Source organism: Pristis pectinata, chromosome 5 (genome assembly GCF_009764475.1).
Source record: "Pristis pectinata isolate sPriPec2 chromosome 5, sPriPec2.1.pri, whole genome shotgun sequence".
Taxonomy (NCBI): domain Eukaryota; kingdom Metazoa; phylum Chordata; class Chondrichthyes; order Rhinopristiformes; family Pristidae; genus Pristis; species Pristis pectinata.
In genome coordinates this window covers 84,526,069-84,544,133 of record NC_067409.1, presented here as the reverse complement: position 1 = coordinate 84,544,133, position 18,065 = coordinate 84,526,069, and the positions used below count along the sequence as shown (strand labels likewise).

The window sequence follows — 18,065 nt, the reverse complement described above, 5'->3', positions numbered from 1 at the left end:
TCCCCTTGAAGCGCATGTTGTGTGCGAAACTATAGCAAGTTTTCAGAAAAATATAACCCTCAATGAGCCAGTACCATTGAGCAGTATTAGGAAGTAATTTAAAACATAATTTATGCATTAATAAACATTCCTTGATATAATTAAGGGTAATAACCTGCAGCTATTTTATTAATGTGTCTGGAAAAAAGGTTTAACATAAAAAATAAGCATATTGGATCAGAAATGAATCTGACTAAGCAATCACATTTTTTACTCATCACATTTGCTGGCTATACTGGTGCACAGTAATCAATTTCCTAGTAAATTAAAACATTAATAAGTAAACAACTTCAAATAGTTTCTAATGCTACCCTTGATCTGAAAATTAAGTGCATCATTTAAGACCATTAAACAAGTGTAATTATCAAAAACTTACTATGATGGTTAATCAATCTGGTGGTGTTGTCTCTTGGGGGTGGGCAGAGTTAGAATCCAAAATTCTTCAAAACAAAAATCACAAAAGAAACTGGAAACTCATTTTCCCACATCAGAATTAATTTGGACATTACATTCCTCAATCTCCCTCTCTAGTTTAGTTATTTTAGGCCAACTGCACTGGAAATGGCATTGCAACCTAGCAGAAATATGTTAACTAGAAAGAGGAGATATTAAATTGCGCTCTTTTTAAAATTATTGTCCCTAAAGGTTTTCTTTAATAATAATGGAAATAAAAACCATAACTATGTAATTTTATATAATTATATAAAAGATCATGTCAAAATGCACTATTATGATACTAAATACAAAAATGATACTAATCTGGAGTATGGGTGGGTATGGTCATTCTTAATAGCCTGAGCACTCAGCATGGCCTAAAAATGGAAGGGGCAGGATATTGCACACCATGTGAACTGCTCAATTATCTTTCTGTTTTAATAAGTAGACATGCTCTTTTAAAGGCTATGATACTCCCTGCCTGATTTCCCTCTATGTATTGCAGTTTGTTCAGGGAACAGTAAAAATCTACCAGCTTGGAGGGGGACTAAATGAACAGTCTGCTAAGCAGTCTGACTGAGCGAAATAAACTGAAGGCTCCAGGTTTAACTTGCAAGTGTGTAAGTAAAAATCAGTTAATTTCAGCATCTTAATTTCTTTGCTTGTCAAGCTTTTGCAGCTCCAAAAACCTTTAGCAGAACAAATTCTTATTAACATAAACTGTGCTTACCTTGAGCACCCAGTCAATAATTTGGACGAAAGAAAACAACATAACAAATATCTAACAAATTAATTAGAATGCAATTTATTCAGTGTTATCGTTAGTGTATTTGTCATATTGCTTGTTGCTAACATGCACCCTCATCATATCGAAGCACTAATTCTTGAGCACAACAATTGATTATGCAGGGATGTAACTTCCAGAAAAATGTAAGACTTTTTTTATAAGTTGCCTTGTATCGTTTGATTTTTAATAAATTAATTAGTCTGGAACATGCATACTCCACACACGTGGCACCACATGTCAAGATTGATCCTGGGTCACTTGAGCTGAGAGGCAGCAGCTTTACCTGCTGCACTAATGTACCAGAGCTTTAGAATCTCAATACTGCAGGGCTTTAAAAACCTATTTTTTTCCTTTCTTAAGCCAACAAAGTTAAATACTGTCCCTTAGAGAACAAGTCTGGGAATTAATATTCGGAATTAAGGAAAAAAAGATGCTAGAAATACGAACTAAAAACCAAATGCCGGAAACACACTACAGATTAGGCAGCACTAGTGGAAAGCAAACAAAGACCTGAAATATTAACTTTTTTTCTCTTTCCACAGATTCTGTTTGATTGCTAATTGTTTCCAATAAAGAACAAATGTTTTTTCACAGTAGAGTACACTGCAAGCACATCAATAAAGGTTGAAAAGTCAGAGTTAATAATGAGGGTGTAACATTAAACATTGGGAAAAAGGTACTGGTAAACTAATGGGACTAAAAGCTGACAAGCCCCTGGATCTGATGAACGCCACCTTAGAGTTTTCACATAAACAGCTGGTTGTGATCTTCCAAAATTCCCCGGATTCTGGAAACTTCCCAACAGAATAGTAAATGGTAAATGTAATGCCCCTATTTAACAAAGGAGGAATACAGAAAGTAACCTGATATCTGTCTTTGGGAAAATGCTGGAATTATTAAAGAAGTTGAAGCAGAACATTTAAAAAATAACTGTCAAGCAAAATCAACATGGCTTTATTATGACTTATGTAACATAAAAGACAAAGGGAAACCAGTAATTTATTGTGCATGGATTTCCATAAGATATTCAATATGGTTTTATAGAAGATTACTGTTCAAGGTTGGAGCTCATGGTACAGAAGACTGGGTAAAACACTGGCATGGATAGACTATTGGTTTACTGATATGGAAGAGTCAGATAAATGGGTCATTTTCAAGTGGGTGGGCTACAACTAGTGGGATTTCATAGTGATCAGTGCTGGTGCTCAACTATTTCCAATCTATATGAATAACTTAGATGAAGGAACCAATTGTATTGCAGACAAATTTATTGATGATAAGATGATAGCTAACAAAACAAGCTAAGAAAAAGATGCAAAGTTGCATAGATAGGTTGAGTGAGTAGGCAACTAGCAGCAAATGGATTGTAAAGTTGATAAGTAAGAGGTCATCCGCTTTGGTGGGAAGAACAGACAAGGAGATTATTGCTTCAAATGGAGAAAGATGACAGGATGCTGCAGTTCAGAGAAATCTAGCTGTCATTATGAATGAAACACAAAGTTAGCATTATGGAGGTACAAAAAATAATTAAGATGGCAAATGGAATGTTGGCCTTTATTACAAAGGGTTTTGCAGTATAAAAGTAGGGAAGACTTACTATACTGTAACTGTGCATGAAGTGGATGAGAGCACACCTGGAGTACTGTGTACAGTTTGCATCTCCCTTCACAAGGATATAATTGCATTGGATGCAGTTCAGGTAAGATTCACTACATTGATTCCCAGGGTGATGAAGTTGCCTTATGAGGAACGTTTGAAGCAAGTTGGACCTATACGTATCAGAGTTTAGAAGACTTAAAGGTAATCTTATAAAACAAAATATTGAGCTGGCTAGGCAAGATGCCAAAATGGTTCCTCACATGTGTGAGCCTAGAACCAGGGGATATTTTCAGAATGAGAGAGTCACCCATATAAGAATGAGATAAGGAATTTCTTCTCTCAGAATGCTGTGAGTCATTGGTGTTCATTACCTCGATAGGCTGAGATAAATAGATTTTTGATCCATGAGAGGGTAATGGATTAGAAAGAGCAGGAAGGGAAATGTCTATTGAAACCAGATGAGATCAGCCATGATCTTACTGAATGGCACAGCAGGAGTGAAGGACTATATATCCTGCTCCTGCTCCATTTGTTTTAACATTCCAATGTTCTTAAAGTGCAAGTTTCCTTCAGAATGGTGAATCATTGGTGAAATAGTATGGAGTCTATTAATAATGGGCACTTCTGGGACTTCCTTCAGTTCACTTCTTACTTTATTTCGATCTCCATTATCTATTATTATTAAAGCAACTGTTATCTCCTCCTTCACTTTGATCACTTTGCACTAAAATGGACTTTGTTTTTGTTTTGCGTTCTTTCTTGTATAATTTTGTATAAGTTTATCGTTGTACCTGTGCACATACGTACTTGCGCATATGACAATAAACTTGACTTGCACTTTAAGTTGTCGTTAGAGAACAGCTGGAAACATGGGTGGCATAATAAAATTAAGTGACTAAATAAATACAAGAAGCTATCCCATAGATTACAGTGCAGTGAAGTGTGCAAGTTTCAGTTGCACCCGAGGTGTTAGGCCTTGGACACAAATAAATGGTTGTTGCACACTCTCAGGAGTAAACCAAGGATGGGTTTCGGAGGGGAGCAGGAGGGGAGAGTGGAATGGGTGAGGAGTACTAGGATAAGTCAGCCAGCAAGCATTGATCCAATTAGAGCCAGTGCAAGTGTCTATTAGGAGGGCAGAGGGAGGGGTAGGAGGAGAGGTCAGGGGAAAGAGGATTGGTACCTGTGGATACAGTGGTAGAGGGGACATAATGCTTGTGCCAGGGTCAGGATGGGAGGAAGATAAAAGATGGATGGTTATGATGGAGGTCAGAGGGTGGTGGGTCAAAGAAGAGAGAATGATTGTAACCTAAGATGTGAATTGGACAGAGGATCATGGCCAAGAACCAAAAGCAGCATTGTACTTGGGATGGAGTGTTTCAGTTATGAGGAAAGTCTAGATAGACTCGATTTATTTTCCTTGGAGTGGAAGAGGCCGAGGGGGATCCAGTAGAGGTGTACAAAATTATAAGGGGCGTAGATAAGGTGGATGGAAAGAAACTTTTTCCATAAGAGAGAAGTCAAAAGCAGGAGGGCATAGGATGAAGATGAAAGGAAAGAAGGTTAGAGGGAAAATAACAAAGTTTTATTTATCCACTTAGGTGGTTGCAATTGAAGAGGCAGTTACTCTAACAATATTTCATTATCTGAATGAGCACTTGAATCGCTAAGGCATGGAAGGCTGTGGACCACATGTTAGTAAACAGGATTAGTACAGGTGGTTGGCATGAACATGGTGGGCCAAAGGGCCTGTTTCTGTGCTGCATGACTCTGACTGAATGTGGCGGAGAGCTGTTGACTGCAGATAGAGTCATGCATTGAACATCTTGGTGCTAGGAGGATTGCAGAGCTGAAGACTCAAGGATGGAGGTGGGTACACGAATGGTGGGAAGGGATGGTGGAGAGGAGAGAGGGGAACAGAAGGTGCTTGATGGCAGTCAGGTAGCTGAGAGGATTGGGTTTCATTGGTAAGGATATGGAGAGGTGTTGTCAGAACTTGTATAAAAGGACTGATATTGTTAGGGTCCTAATCTATTATTAAAAGATCATTTTCCTAGGAGTAACCAATGGTCCTAGTTGAATTGCAAAATAACACAAAATGACCTGTTCATGCATTTGACTTGAGAAAGAACATTTTTAGTTCCACGCAACTGAAATAAAATGGTATTCTTCAATTAAATTTCTAGGCAATAGTTTTCTGATGGAAAGATACTTCGATTATTAATCCACACCTATGCCAAGAGGCTATCCTGAATAAAAGGCCTACAGCTAAGCTCAATGCTGTGTTATAGACAAATTAATCACTTCAACTTAAAATTATAATCAAAATCTATGTTTTAATTACTCTTCAAACCTCACCAAATAGTTGTTGACTCCTTTTCAGCCTCAAAGCAAAAACATGTCACTATTTGGTCCCTTCTCCCAATCCCACAACCAAAAGCAATGAAATGTGAGACTGATGTGAGTTAAGCCCAGAGCTGTCCAACCAATTAGCTGGCAAAACAATAAAAAAATTTAGTTCATCTAAAAGTAATAATCTTTGCTGGACCTACATGAGAAGACTTTCTCTTACACAAATACTGAGGGTAGGGTATTCTGATGTCTACATTTTAAAGCTGTCATTTCATTTGCTGAACCTCAAATGGCTTGGTTGAAAATGCTCAGAATCCAAAATCACAACTGCTATTATGGAGTAGCTTGAAGCTGGAAGCTGGTGACATCCTGACTGGCAGTTCTCCATGACAGTCAGACATTGAGCCAATCTGCTGTGGAAAGATGACTTCCTTCTTTGAAGTTACCTCAATGGATTCAGCTGAAGCTCGACAAGAGAACAGCAAAAACCTTGGCGAGACATACAGCTGGAATCTGAGGAAATATATCACTTGGAGTGATTATGTGCTGACTGAATCCAGCTAAACACTGGTTCAATCTCATCAATCCAGATTAAATGAATACCTGAAGTTTGTTTGGAATAATGCCAGTGGTAGCTGGATATTTTCTCTATTGCCTTTTCAAGCACATCCATTCATCGAAACAATGAAACAGCTGATTCCCATAGGATATACATGGTAAATAATAACAAGAAACAGAAATGATAGACACCAGAAAAAGGCAGCCCTGAAGATCCTTCTAGCTTTAACATATTGGAATATTGGTGGTAATTCTCAACCTAGTCCAAGTCAGTGCCTTCAGAAGGCAACATCATAATTCACAGGTTGTTTGGGAAAGAACAGGAAATAGGGCTGAAGGGATTGTTCCATTAGGTGCCAGCATGGGTTTGATGGGCTCAATGGCCTGCTTTTGTGCCATATTCTAATCCTCTGACAATATTCTAAAATGATGATGAGAATACTACAGCTGAAAGCTTTCCTATACCCTGCTCTACAGAACAAGGGTTGAAGGAGGCCCTGAAGTTCAACCTCCTGTTATCTCATGGCTTTGAACTAATATTGCAGGATGTATACCTGTCAGCACATGGGTTATTGTTGGGAGTGAGTGTGAAGAAGGTTGAAGGTTAGTGGGTGCCACAACGATGTCGCTAGCAGAGTGGCTGCCTCACAGCTCCAGTGACACAGATTCAATCCTGATCTCTGATGCGGTCTGTGTGAAATTTAAAAGTTTTCCCTGTGACTGCATGGGTTTCTTCTGGGTGTTCTCATTTCCTCACTCATCTCAAAGATATGTGTGTTGGTAGATTAATTGGCTAGTGTGAATTGTCCCTAGTGTATAGGCAAGCATTGGAATCTGGAGGAATTAATGGGAATAGAGGGAGAATAAAATTGGATTAGCATAGGTGCTCGATGGTCATTGCAGATATGGTGGGCCAGCTCTCATTTTTTACAACTCTATGATTCTTTAGTTATGACTCTAAGAACAAATCACTGAAGTATTTGCTCCAAAAACTTTCTGGGGAACATCTCTTCCTCAATACAAATTAACTATCACCTAAGCCTTTCTAAAAATGTATTATGTTTGTTGAAATTGCATTGCACAAATGAGGGCATTTAATTACAAACTTTCAACTTGGATGAACACTTGAAAGTACAGTATATGTAGGTATGAGGATTGGGGAAAATCACAGAGCTGTTGGATTAAGTCTGGATCTCTCCAGAAGAGACCCAATGGACTGAAATGGCTCCTTTTATGCTCGGTTTCTAAAATCTTGTTGCTTTGCTGTGCAGTATGACAAAGCCCATGATGCTAAGACTCCAAGATACTCTGTGGATTTGTGCTTGCGTGTTCAATTTATGTTCAAGCAACAAATGGCATTCATTGTCAGGTTGCAATACTTCAGGGAATATCTGACCAAGCCAGTACTTTATATTTCATGGCTTTACCGAATCACTTCCAGTACTTTACATTTCATGGCTTTACCAAATCACTTCCAAGTATGGCCTTAATTACACTCACTGAAGTATTCCTTTCTTTTTAGGTGATCATGAGCTGGCAGCAGAGCAAGTTTCTTCTTTCCACATCAATTCTGTTTGGCTGTTAAGTGCATATTAATTTCCTAGGTAAACTGCTTGATAATGGAGCTATGTCTTGACACTAAGTAGAGAATTTAAGAGGTGTAACCTTCAGCAGCTCTACAGTATGGCTGACAGCATTACCTGCAACTTTCCCCTTTAAAAGATGAAAGCATGTGGCTTAAACTATAAGGCAGTTTTATTTGTTCTAAGGGAGTTCATCGCTAACTTTACCACTAATCTACACCATTTGCAAACTTCAGAGTTTTCTGAAAAAATAATTCAGTAAAATCAAAAGGAACAAGTTGGTTCCACTTGAAGGAACAACTTGAACAAAGGGAACAAGTAAAATGAGCACCTACTGGATTTAAGAATACTTTACCAGTTAGGATATTTGGAGATTTATACCATAGTAGTAACTTAATGGAAATGTTGCCAAGATTATTGTGTCACCAGGAGAGCAGAAAATAAGATTAAAACATTGTGACTACTTTTGTATGGTACCTGCTTTTGTTTGATTTGATGTTCTAGAACCTCCTGCAACTTTTCATCCCGTAGTGACCATATCAAATCACATTTATTTTCACACCTGGAAAAAGACCAAAAGAAAGATTGCATCAAGTTATGAATATATTATACCAATGCAGTACAAGCACAAAGAAATTTAGCCACAGAAGTTCCTCATTAAACATGCTCTTACTCTTTAGGTAAAGCCACCAGGTGGTGAATTAAAAGTACTCAAAAGAAAACAACTGACTTCCATTTACACAATGTCATCTGTGGCATCAAGTCCGTCCTTAGCATTTTAAAGCCAATTAATTATTTAGAAGCAAAGTCACCATTTTAATTCAGGAATTTTGATGCTCAATTTACACAATTCAAGGTTCAACACAAAATACCAAATGTTGCTTCAGTGTTTAATGTTAGTATTAGGAAAAGTTCCTCTCATCTTTTAGAAATTGTGCTTTAGGATCTTTTATCTTGACTTCAGAGGGCAGAACAACCTTTAGTTTCACTTCTTAACCTGAAGCAGCATCTCTGGCAGTGCAGCACTCTCTCAGTTCTGCACTATGACGGCAGCCAAGATCAAAAACTGCATGGATGTTGAATGAGGTTACAAGAAGTGATTATGATTATTGTTCACGCTGAATTTTGGGCTGAAATTTTTATTGAATTGTATTGAATGTAACTTTACCAGTTAGGACATGTAAACATTTATACCATAGTAGTAACTTAATGGAAATGTTGCCAAGACTATTGTGTCACCAAGAGAAAATAAGATTAAAACATTGTGACCACTTTTGTATGGTATCTGCCTTTGTTTGATTTGATGTTCTAGAATCCCCAGTAACTTTTCACCCTGTAGTGACCGTATGAAGTCAAATTTATTTTCACACCTGCATCACACTGAATCACACCTGAATCATATAAAATCATTCTGAATGTTTATTGCCATTTTAACTGTCACGTATCCTGCACAATCAAAAAAAAACTGGCTTTCCTCTGTGTGAAAATATTTTCTAAACATCACTCGTATCAAAAACCAAAGTTTGTTCCTTCTGCTTTTACCATGATTGGCTTTGCAAGGTAAGAGTCAATGTACCAAATTGAACTCCCCCAAAATAGCCTATTGATTCCAATTGTAAACTCAGACCATGTGAATTGACTCAGTAACAGTAATTTTTGCTCCATTTTTACCTTTGTTATTTTGTTTCCATGGTATTGATTTTAGTTATGGCATAGTAAACTGATTTTTTGTTTGGCTTGGGGAGAGCAGGCGGTGCTGGGAGGGGAAAAAGGGGATTAATTATTTGGTGAAAATATTAAATTGAGCCCTCCTCTCTGTGCATTCAAGGTGAAACAGAATTGTCACTCATGAGACTGTAAGTAGTAATTAGCAGTCAATGTAGTATATACAGATTATATATTTCATTTCTAAATTGCTTCTCTCTATAATTACTTCAGTGTGCTTTACATGAAGGTACTAGCTGCTAATCCGTACTACATACTTTCTTGACTGAATATATTTTTCTCCATGATTAAGCAGTGAGGAGACAATAGACTTATTTTACTTCAGCAGTTTCTTTTTGTGTTCATTTCCCTTAGCCCAGCTCTTCCTTCCAGGGAGAAAAATAATGCACCATACTTAAAAGGACCACTCAATAAATGTTTCTCAGGAATGAGGAGTGAATGGTTGTTTATTTTCCCCCCTGAGTGCATCTAAAAAAAAACAAATATAGGTATGAAATTCTATCCTCTTCCACAGTGGAATATAGAATAACTCAGTGACAACTTACCATCTACCTCTTGAGAGGTCCATAATTTACATTTGGAACTTCCTAAATGCAAATCCATACCAAGTTTAAAAACAACAAACACCAGTTGAGAAAAAATGGCTGTGAATAACGAAGCACAAAAGACACATCTGCATCCCTTGGGAATCCTTGTAGCCAGCTGCTAGTGGAAGACATGCCACCAACCTCTTGGCAGATAAAAAAGAGATAGTGGAGTAGGAGGTCAAAATAGTAAGCAGTGAACCTGCCCGTGGTTACTACAGGCACTCTTGCCAAATGGAGACCAAACATACTCTACTTCCCAGCTTGAGTGCTGGCCTCAGCCTGAGCTCTCTCACTTCTCTCAATGCACCAGCCTTTACCCAATTTCTATAGACTCCATGACTGTGGTAGATTCTTCCAGTTGTCAGTGAAATGCAGAATTTCCTGTCACTTTGGCCTTCCATGTTATGGACTATTTTTGAATTGGCCATTGTGCACACCCTTCAGCAGGTGATATTCAGGCATGCACTCCATGTGTCCTTTGAGTGTTTAGCATGGCTTAGATAGGCTGAAGATTGTTTTCCTTATGGTCCCAATCATTGGTGATTCATTGTGTTACGTACCAGCAACAAAAGAAACACACTGAGTCATGTATAAGTATTAAAAAACTATTTTATTAATAACTACTTATGATAATAAGAAAAATAAAAGTAAAAATGTTAGAATGTTAGAAGTAAAAATGTTAGATCTTAAACATTAACCCAAAAAACTAAACTCAAAGTGTGTGTGTGGCAAATTCCCAAACTCCAAGTCCAGGAATAGTTCTCAAAGTTCAGTTCAGCAAGCCATAAGGTGAAACGTGAGCAAAGGCTTCTTCAACAACCACCGTTGGCTGAAGACAAAACGTAGAAAGAAAATAGAGAGTAATTACGAAATCCAAATGTTCCACTTTGGAACTCATACGACACCTCAGTGTCTACTCAGCAGTGACTACTCCACCGCTTTCTTCCGAAGCATCTGCCACCCTGAAAGGCACTCGAATCGTGGCCATCCACACAAATACCTGTTTCCTTCTACAGGTTAACGACAAAGTGGACTCCACCAGATTATTCCAAAAATCCATACGTGGATTGCAGTGACAGGCACAGTTATTGTTTTTCATCCATCGATAGAGACTAGCAGGCTGGTGTCTCTCTCTCCCCTGACTGATTCCGACTATCTGCTCCAAACACGTCATTATGTCCATATCTTCTGTTGACGTCATCACGCCCCACACACACACACTACCCTATCTTAAAGGAACATTCACCAATAGTAACCTAGTCTGTAACAACTGGGCCCAAAAAGCTGCAGGGATAGTTCTGAGAGCATATGCAGAAATCATTCAATCTCATTTCCTGTTTGAAGCACTTGGCCCAACTTTTCTAGCCATAAAGAATGGAAATGAAGCTGCAAGCCTGTGTGTTAGGCATGCATCATGTTCCAGGATCACAAGTCTTCCAACAGTGATGGGCTTTGCTCATTTTGACATCAATTTGTCAAAGTGAGTTGATAAGAGTCAAGCCAAAGCAGAAAAAGTGGTTTATATTGTCCAGAGCCTCATTATTGATGTGATGCTGGGAGAAATGTTGTCACATCATGCCTTGAGAATGACTTCAAAACTGATTTCTATGCCCAACTGGTGCACAGTAAGAAACCCTGTTCATCATGATCTGCATCTCCTCAGATAATTTACAGGGAATCACTTCGCAGCCTTTGAAGAGCAGAACTTGAATGCTGCACTATATGCTCTGTTGCTCTGAAATCATCTAATGCTGAACAATCTGTCATCTAACCTTGATTGAATTTGTTTGCCAGATTGATCACTTCAAAAACATAATTAAGAAGAATGGAGAAGATGCCAAGCCTACAGGCATGAAGGCACAGTTTTACATCCTACAAGTATTGATGCTGAATTTAGATGATGTTTTATTTTCATACTGGGTGCTTGGCCTCATTTGTCCTGGAATTTCTTGAATAGTGAGAGCTGTGGATGTGCTCAGCCAATTTTCAACAGGATCTTGAAGATGCCATTCCAGCTGGCTATGTTAATGACCTTTTGTACGTCAATGCATGCTATACAGTGTTGCCCTTGGTTTCATTTTTGCAACAAGTGTTATGTGAAGGATACTTTGCTAACAGAGCATCCACCACTGATTCCATAAGCAGTCATCTCTACCACTAGGTTCATCAGTCTCTCCTGTCCTTCAATCCATCATTGATCATCCCTTTTGTTCTCTTCACCCTCCCATTTTTCCTGTAATTTAAAACTCTCCTCACTCCTTCGTTTTCCCAGGTCTGATGAATGGCCATCAACCTGAAATGTTAACTTGGTTTCTCTCATCACAGATGCTGCCCAACCTGCTGAGTACTTGCAGAATTTTTTCTTCTATTTCTGAATTTACACTGGCTCACAGGATAGATCTTTCAACAAGCAATTATTGCTTCTGCACTCATCCACAAACTGCGTAATATATTACACATAAAGGTGTCAGCCACATCTCAGCAGTTATCCTCTCATTTCCAAGTCAAGAGATCACGGGCTCATATCCCACCTGAGACCTCCACACACAATCTATACTAATGCTTCAGTACAGCACTAAAGAAAACCTAACTTGGCAAACTCCATAGTTAACTAGGAATGAAAGCTGATGCTTGCTGAAGCTATAAATATTTTCTTCAGTTTTAGATGATAAATTCATCGAACATTTGACACATTCAAACATGGGCTATCCTGCCCATCATGCTCACACTGACTCTTAAAGATAACCCAACCTGTTCATAGCTTTCTTCCCAATAGGTTAAATTTTCTTCAAGAACATTGATAATTTCCTTCTAAAATTTGAATCAGATATAGTCAGCATTCCAAATCATAGCAAGCAACAAAGTGGAAAAAGATTCTCCCCTTTCTCCAGGTTCCTTTGGTAATTACTTTCCATCTTGATTTCTCTTCTGGCTATTGACCATCCTACCAGTGGAACTACTTTGTCCTCATCTACTCCACTAAAATTATTTGAAATGGATGGTTGAGTACCCTTAAAATTAATCCAAGTTACATGCCCGATATTGCTTTTCCCATGGGGCAGCACTGTGGCACAGCTAGTACAGCTGTCACCTCACAGCGCAAGCAACCCAGTTCAATCCTGACTTCTGGGGCTGTCCGTGTGGAGTTTCCGCATTCTCCCTTTTGACCACGTGGGTGCTCTGGTTTCTTTCTACAAGCCGAAGACATGCAGGTTGGCAGGTTTGTAAATTGCTCTGACTGTGTAGGTTAGTGGTAGAATCTGGGGAGATTTGATGGGAGTGTCAGGAGTGTAAAAGAGGATTGCTGTAGAATTGGTCTAAATGGTGCCTGATGGTCATTGTGGACTCAGTGGGCCTAAGGGTCTGTTTCTGTGTTGCAGAAATCTATGACTGTGTGTGCATATCCTATCACTAGCCCAGTGCAACACTTGCAGTCTGCAATAAGCACATTCTATGTCTGGCCTGGCACCACGATAGAATGTATTGTTATATTAAGGTTAATGAGAAAAGCAGGAAGCTGGAGATAATTTCACTCTCAAAATCAGGAAGAAATGAATTATCAACCAATCCATTGTCCAAAATGTCTGGGAATGTATCAGAAGTTACAGAGAGAGTGAGAGACAGTGAGAGTGAGAGTGAGAGTGAGAGTGAGAGAGCGAGAGCGAGAGCGAGAGCGAGATACAGCAAGCAAACAGGCCCTTCAGCCCACCATCCATACTGAATCAGCCACCCATTCTAATCTTACATTAATCCCAGAGTCACAAGAGACTGCAGATGCTGGAATCCAGAGCAACAACCAATTTACTGGAGGAATTCAGCAGGTTGAGCAATCGAGGGGGAAGGAGGAATTGTCGACGTTTTAGGTCGAAACCTCACCACAGATGCTGCTTGATCTGCTGTGTTCCTCCAGCAGATTGTTTGATGCAACATTAATTGGCATACATGCGATAATGGGCTACAAAATGAAGTTGGGCAGCATAATCAACAGTGCATCCCTTCCTGATGAGGTTAATGCATTTTGAACAGAAGAGGACTGGTTTGTCACCAATCACCCTGACAGTCTCTAATGAAACTGAACCCATGGTCACTATCGAGGTGGTAAGATCAGTCTTCTGGAGAGTGAACCTAAGGAAAGCATCTGGCCTGGATGGTGTCTCTGGTCGTGTCCTCAGATATTCTGCTGATTAGCTGGCAGGGGTATTTGCAGACACATTCAACCTCTCCCTGCTTCAATCTGAGGTTCCCACCTGTTTTAAGAAAACCACTGTCATCCTGGTACCTAAGAAAGACAAGGTAACATGCCTCAATGACTACCAACCGATGGCTCTGACATCTGCCATCATGAAGTGCTTCGAGGCTGGTCATGGCACATATTAACTCCAGCCTCCCAGACAACCTCAACCCACTGCAATTCGCCTACCGCCAAAACAGGTCTACAGTGGACGCCATCTCCCTGGCCCTACACTCATCTCTGGAGCATCTGGACAGTAAAGACACGTACATTAGACTATTGTTTATTCACTACAGCTCCGCCTTCAATACTATAATTCCAAGCAAACTCACCAAACTACAAGATTTGGGACTCAACACCTCCCTCTGCAACTGGGTCCTTGACTTTCTGACCAACAGACCGCAATCAGTGAGGATAGACAGCAACATCTCCAGCATGATTATTCCCAACACTGGTGCCCCACAAGGCTGCACCCTCAGCCCTCTACTCTACTCCCTATATATTCATGACTGCATGGCCAGATTCTGCTCTAACTCCTTCGACAAGTTTGTAGATGATACCACCATAGTAGGGCGTATGTCAAATGATGAGTCAGAGTACAGTAAGCAGACAGAGAGCTTAGTGACATGGTGTCATGACAACAACCTTTCCCTCAATGTCAGCAAAACAAAAGAGCTGGTCATTGACTTCAGGAAAGAGGGCGGTATACATGCACCTGTCTACATCAATGGTGCTGAGGTTGAGGATTGAGAACTTCAAGTTCCTTGGAGTGAACATCATCAATAGCCTGTCCTGGTCCAACCACGTAGATGCCACGGCCAAGAAAACTCACCAGTGCCTCTACTTCCTCAGGAGGCTAAAGAAATTTGGCATTGACGCTCACCAACTTTTATTGATGCACCATAGAAAGCATCCTATCTGGATGCATCACGGCTTGGTAAGGCAACTCCTCTGCCCGGGACTGCAAGAAACCGCAGAGAGTTGTGGACACAGCCCAGCACATCACAGAAACCAGCCTCCCCTCCATTGACTCTGTCTATGTACTTCTCGCTGCCTTGGTGAAGCAGCTAGCATAATCAAAAACACCACCCACCCAGGTCATTCTCTCTTCTCCCCTCTTCCAACAGGCAAAAGATACAGGAGCACATACCACCAGGCTCAAGGACAGTTTCTATCCCACTGTTATAAAACTATTGAACAGTTCCCTTATATGATGAGATGGACTCTTGACCTCACAATCTACCTTGTTATGACCTTGTAACTCATTGTCTACCTGCAATGCACTTCCCTGTAGCTGTGACACTTTACTCTATATCCTGTTATTGTTTTTACTCTGTACTACCTCAATGCACTGTGTAATGAATTGATCTGTATGAGCAGTATACAAGTTTTTCACTGTACCTCGGTACAAGTGACAATAATGAACCAATACCATGATTTTTATTCTCCCCACATTCCCCTCAACTCTTCCCAAGTTTCCACCACTCACCTACACACTAGGAGCAATCTATAGTGGCCTATTACCCTACCCACCAATCAGTTCTGACAAAGGATCTTCACCCAAAATGTTGGCTCTGTTTCTTTTCCCACAGGCGCAGCCTGAAATGCTATTTCCAGCATTCTTTGTTTTTGTTTGAGATTTCCAGCATCTGTGTTTTTTTTTCCATTTTAACCTACCAACTCGGTCTTTGGGATTTGGGAACCAGACTACCAAGAGGAAACTCACATGGTCACTCCACACAGACAGAAACCGAGGTCAGGATTAAACCCAGGTCTCTGACGCTGTGAGTTAGTTCCCTTATCAGCTGCGCCACTGCAACAGAGAAGTGGCAGGGCTCTTCTCATTGTAGAGCACTGCGATAATGAGTACTCTATTCTCATTGTTATTGAATTAAAAACTGCATTGCAATTGAATTGCATTGCAAGCTCACTACTGCATTTGCTGGTCAGCTCATATAGCTGCATTTGTATGCAGTTCAATGTATTGCCATTAATAAGTGTTGCTAGCTCTTTCATATTCCTTTATAGATCTGTAGAAGTGAATTAACCCAGCAGTTTTTCAGAGCTGGGCATCAGTCACTTAAAATGTAGGTGGGCATACAGCGAAGTTGAACATTAATAAAAGCTCCTGGTAATTGTAACATCTCAGTAGCCTGCATTTTCTTTTAAAACTAAAAGGAAAGCAGCTGGACTTCTTGGTGATTGTTTTGTAGCGACCTACCTTTGAAGCGAACGAACCGGCTCCGAGAACGGAGCGCGTGTTGGCAGGAAGGCCAGCAGCAAAATGGCGTCGGGCCTTCTTCTTTGACAGAGAGGAGAGAAAGCCCACACGCGGGAAGAGTTCAGTGACATACTGCGGGCGTTACTTCTGCCCGGAGAGGGTGGGATCTGTATCAGGTTTAAAAGCTAGCGCGGGTAGTTGGAAAATAAATCAGTCTCGAGTTCAGACCTCCGACTGCATGTTTCATTCTTAGCTCAGTGCATAGCACCTCACTACGTTGGTGACCCCGACGGTCCAAACGGGATTTGGACCGAAGATGAGCGACCCTTCAGCTGTTCGCACAGTTTCACTTAAACTACCAACTTTCTGGACGCTGCAGCCCCAAATGCGGTTTGATCAAGCAGAGGCCCAGTTCCAGATTCGACAGATATCTTCTGACTCCACGTGCTACTATTACGTGGTGAGCTCCCTTGACCAGGAGACGGCCACCCAGGTCGCGGACTTCATTCAGTTGCCCCTGGAGGAAGGCAAGTACACAGCATTCAAAGCGCTGCTCATAAGGACCTTCAGCCTCTCATGGTGGGAACGCGGTGCCTGCTTGCTGCACCTGGATGGCTTGGGGGTCAGGCCACCGTCCACGCTAATGAACGAAATGCTGGCCCTGGCTGATGGACACAAGCCCTGCTTCATGTTCAAGCAGGCGTTTCTAGAGCAGCTGCCCGACGACATACATCTGCTACTCACCAATGCGGATTTCAGTGATCCCTGGAAGGTGGCGGCCTGGGCAGACGTGCTGTGGAAGGCTAAGAGGGAAAGCGAGGCGTCCGTCACACAGATCAACAGGCCATGTGCCTAACGGCAGACCAGACCAGGCCTGGCCTGGCGACAGAGCACGCACAACCTAGAGGTAGGAGTGAGGGAGCCAACGTTCAGTGGTGTTTCTACCACCAGTGGTGGGGCGCAGAAGCCCACCGGTGTCACCTGACGTGCGAGTTCCTGGGAAACGCCAAGGCCAGCTGCCTCTGATGGCTACGGTGGCTGGCCACCAAGTCAGCCTTTTGTTCGTCTGGGACAAACAATCAGGACACCGCTTCTTGGTCGACACCGGAGCGGAAATCAGTGTTTTACCCCCGACGGGGCACAACACCTGCAACAGTGAGCTAGGGCCCACCCTCAGGGCCGCGGACAGCAGCACGATACGAACCTATGGCACCCGCACAGTGCAGCTGCAGTTCAGCGCCAGCCGGTTCACGTGGGACTTCACACTGGCCGCCGTGGCCCAGCCACTCCTAGGGGCGGACTTCTTGCGGGCCCACAGCCTACTGGTTGACTAACGCGGGAAAAGACTGGTACACGCCAAGACTTTTCAAACATTCTCCTTGGGCGAGGCCAAGTTGCCGGCCCCACACCTGGACTCCGTCACGCTGTCGGACAACGAATTCACCAGAATCTTGGTGGATTTCCTATTGGCTCTGGCACCGCAGTTCGCGGCAGCCATACCCAGACACCAAGTACAGCACCATATCCCGACCAAGGGACCACCCCTCCACGCCCGCGCACGACGGCTTCCTCTGGACAAAGTCCACCTGGCGAAGGAGGAGTTCAAGCGGATGGAGGAATTGGAGATTGTACGGAGGTCCGACAGCCCATGGGCTTCCCCCCGCATATGGTGCCCAAAGCAGCCGGGGGCTGGAGACCGTGCGGTGACTACCGTCAGTTGAATGAGGCCACAACCCCAGACCGCTATCCCGTACCCCACATACAGGACTTTGCAGCAAACCTGCAATGGGCGAGCATCTTTTCCAAGGTGGACCTCGTCCGGGGATACCATCAAATCCCAGTACGCCCCGAAGACATCCCCAAGACAGTGCTCATCACCCCGTTCGACCTGTTCGAGTTCCTCCGGATGCCTTTCGGCCTGAAGAATGCCGCACAGACGTTCCAGCAA

At 41.7% G+C, this 18,065-nt stretch overlaps 1 protein-coding gene across 2 annotated transcripts in view; it reads right to left on the bottom strand.

Annotated features, from left to right (window-relative positions):
- The window catches only part of LOC127570353 (catenin delta-2-like), a 909,541-nt gene that overhangs the window by 751,277 nt on the left and 140,199 nt on the right, over window positions 1–18,065 (bottom strand). For both annotated transcript variants that reach the window (XM_052015821.1, XM_052015822.1), the window contains exon 2: window positions 7,831–7,915. The gene's annotated coding sequence lies outside the window, so the exon portion shown is untranslated. The remainder of the gene's footprint in view (window positions 1–7,830; window positions 7,916–18,065) is intronic.